Source organism: Palaemon carinicauda, chromosome 42 (genome assembly GCF_036898095.1).
Source record: "Palaemon carinicauda isolate YSFRI2023 chromosome 42, ASM3689809v2, whole genome shotgun sequence".
Lineage (NCBI taxonomy): Eukaryota > Metazoa > Arthropoda > Malacostraca > Decapoda > Palaemonidae > Palaemon > Palaemon carinicauda.
The window spans coordinates 12,957,510-12,961,392 of NC_090766.1; positions in this window are offsets into that span (position 1 = coordinate 12,957,510).

Sequence of the window (3,883 nt, forward strand, 5' to 3'; positions counted from 1 at the left end):
TGTGTAAGTTGTTTTGTATATTTGTCTAAAATAATTGCATGCGTGGACAACGAAGTATATTGTCTTCTATTTCAGAATGAAATTGCCAAAAGTACTTTAAGGCTTAAATGATCCTTCTGTTGTCTTGGGCTAGAGTTCTCTTGCTTGAGGGTACAATCAGGCACACCTTTCTATCTTATTTCTCTTCCTCTTGTTTTGTTAAAGTTTTTATAGTTTATAGGAGATATTTATTTTAATGTTACTCATCTTGAAATATTTTATTTTTCCTTGTTTTCCTTTCCTCGCTGGGCTATTTTCACTGTTGGAGCCCCTGGTCTTATAGCATCCTGCTTTTCCAAATGGGGTTGTAACCTAGCAAGTAATAATAATAATAGAAAGGCCTCTTTTACTTTTGTTGGTTATTTCACTGCTCACCATAGGGAGTGCTTAAGCTGTGTTTCTCCTGATCAGCATGGCTTAGAGCTTTGGAGAAGGATACTCTAAAATTAAACCATTGTTCTGTAGACTTGGGTAGTGCTATAGTCTCTGTACCATGGTCTGTCTTGGGTTAGAGTTCTCTTGCTTGATGGTGCACTCTGGCACACTATTATTTCTCTTCCTCTTGTTTTGTTAGTTTTATAGTTTATATGGGAGATATTTATTTTAATGTTACTGTTCTTAGATTATTTTATTTTTCTTTGTTTCCTTTCCTCACTGGGGTATTTCCCTGTTGGAGCCCCTGGTTTATAATATCTTGCTTTTCCAAGTAGGGTTATAGCTTAGCAATTTATAATATATAAAATTAGGCAGAGCAAAGCAGAAGTGAAGTTACTCTAGGTCTGGTAACTGCTTGAACCTAGTATACATAGACTCCCCTGGTTGATTCTCCAGTTGGGTCATCTGATATGCCTTAATTTCATCAGTAGTTGAAGACTGAGCAGCTTGAATTTATCACAATTGTGTAATAGTGTTGAGCCTGCTGTTCCTTTGAATAAGAATGGGGTCAACATAATTGATTGGTGCATTCCTTCTTGTATGCTAAGGTACCGAGTGAAAGACGAGCCTTGGTTCAATGATGATTGTAGACTTGACTATTTGGGTAAGGAGAAGGCATATCATCTTTGGAAGGGCAACAGATCAGATTTGACCACGAATAACTCGGCTTCGAGCTTTTGTTCGGAGAATTTATGCTTCAACTGAAAATGGATACAATTTATCCTTAAAAGAAACCCTTTCAGGACTAGCCTTTACTTAAATCAGATGGCTTCACTCGCTGTCCAAAGGAAAAAGCAACCCTTTTTGGGTGACTTGATCCTCCTCTTTCCTGAGGCTAAACTAAATAGTTTTGCTTTTCGATCTTATGAAATTAAAGTGCTCATTGGACCTTCATGCTTATGGAGGTGCAAACCCAAATCTTTTTGTTTTTTAATAGACTGTTTTAAGTAAAGTGATGAGATTCAGCTTGTGTTGGAGAATTGGTAATGTTACTCCATCATATAAATACATTTATTCTCAAGGTCAGCTGATTACCACCCTATTTCCATAATGCCCTTATTCTCTTAGTTTTTGTATGCCATTTGGCAAAATATCTAAATAGGTTTGCTTAAGGCAATCATCTGTTCCTAAGTTTGTGATGGCTTCCAATGCTGTATAGAAATTCCTTGATTGTGGTCAGGAAGTTCATATAAGTGGCTCTGAATTTGGTTTGATCATGAGGTTCTTGTTCTCAAACTCCAACAGTCCGGAGCAGGTGGTCTTTTCTTAGCATCGTTATTATTTTATAAAAATGGATTGTTTAAAGTTGATGATGGGCATCATAATGTGGTTAGTTTGCCCATTACTTTTAAATAATACACACATGACAAGTGGTTTTTGTCTTGAAAACAAGCTTGTTGCAAATGCAGATGATGCTACTCTTTGCATCAATTTAATAGTCTGAAGTCTGGAACTGAATCCCCTTGATAGGGATTAGTTAAAATTAGTGCACGATGCAAAATTATGGGGCTTGAAGTTGAATTCTAACAAAACTCAAAGTATGATTGTTAGTAGGTCAAGGACAATAACTCCTCAACATACAGATCTCATTGAATTTTTTCTGTATGACTTAAAATTTTAGATGCGATTCTTGACAGCAAAATTGCTTTTAAGAAAAACGTTAGGCCTGTGTCTAATTCAGTTATACGAAAATTGGGTTGAGAGCAAGTTAAGATCTTTAAGGTGACCAGTTCTGAAGCAGTTGTTTTAATAAATTTTGCTATACCTTGTTTCTCATCTTAATTTGTAAGTCATGATTATATTAAATCTTTTAAATTTCTTATTCCTCTAGATATTAAAATCTCTTATCCGTCATTCAATTAGTTCTATGAATGTTGCTTAAGATTTTCATAGTTCTGACCATCCAGTTTTGTAATACAAGGTACTTGATTTTCTAAGTTATGTATATAACTGCTGTATGACAAGAGTGTGAATAAATTTTAATCTGACTAGTTAAATTGGTGCAACGTAAGCTCAAAAACTTGCTGCAATTAAAATTTGTTGTACAGCTGACGGGTCACTTTTTATAGTTATGTTTTTAATGTCACTGTTCTTAAAATATCTTTATTAATCCAGTGACTTAAGGAAAATAGTCTGTAATATTTCTTCCCTGTTTAAGGCCTTTAGGCTAAACCATCTTAATTTTAAAAATAGGTAAACTATATTGATCATATTCTTTATTAATCTTTTTTTTTTTTGGAAAGGGTTAATAAAAAAAAAAAACTGGGTAAATTTTCTTATTAAAAAGGTTTATTTTATATAAATTTAATAAAATCACTGTCTTACAGGTATTGTACAAAATATTCTTGAAGACCCCTGAGGAAAGTGACGAGATTATGTGGAATGGATTTTTCTTGTCGAACGACGCCAATATGGACTAGACGTGTTTGTTTGCAAGAGCTACATTTTCAAGTATTAGATATATTGCAGATTAACACAGAGTTGTTTACAACCCACCACAAACCTCATCTAACATATACACAGCTGCCTGTGCAGCTAATGAATGATATATATTGGCAACCAATTGGAAAACTGTCCATTGTGTTAGTGTCCTATTGAAACCATGATACTCTGCAACTGGAGAAAGGTACAAACACACCATCAAATTACCTCGACTCTACTTCGTCATGTTGATTGTTCACACCAAACCTGTGAAAGATGAAAAGGTAATAAAAATTAATTGAGATTATCAGTATTGTTAAACTGCAACCTGCCACACACCCACTTCATGACCCTCCATCAATGCCTCGACTCCTGACAGAGATGATACCTATTCAACATCAAACAATACTGTCGTGAATGCTGTAGGACGTGCCTACACCCATCACCAACTTCTACACATACTGTGTCTAAAAGTCTGCTGCCATTCGTGCCTGATAGCAGCCAACAGTTAAGAAAACTAAACATTGTTTCAAGCGGCAGTTCAATTGGAAATTTCTCATTGCCACCGTCACATTGCCAACCGTTGGGGCACACAGTTCCTAACCTTCTGGTAGATGTCATCCTACAAAGATTTGTAAACGCAGACTCATACTTGTCGACACCTCTTCAACCTGCCCGTCCAACTTCCTTTTTCCATCAGCGCAGCCACGGATTTCTAAGCCAACCTCCTCACTTCATACTCTGAAGTTTTTCCCCCCACGGCATTTGCTAAACATGATATTTATCACCATATCAATATGGTGGAAATTCCAGTCTTTGCAAATTCAGTCATCTGGCACTAGATTAAATGATAGCCCCCGACAGACGTAAGCCGAAATGGAAGAAATGGTCATTTGCATGTGATCCCGAAGAAAGACGGCACCCATCGTCCAGGTGAGTATTACAAGTGCCGGAACATATTTGATATGGTGGTGCATTACCCCCAAAC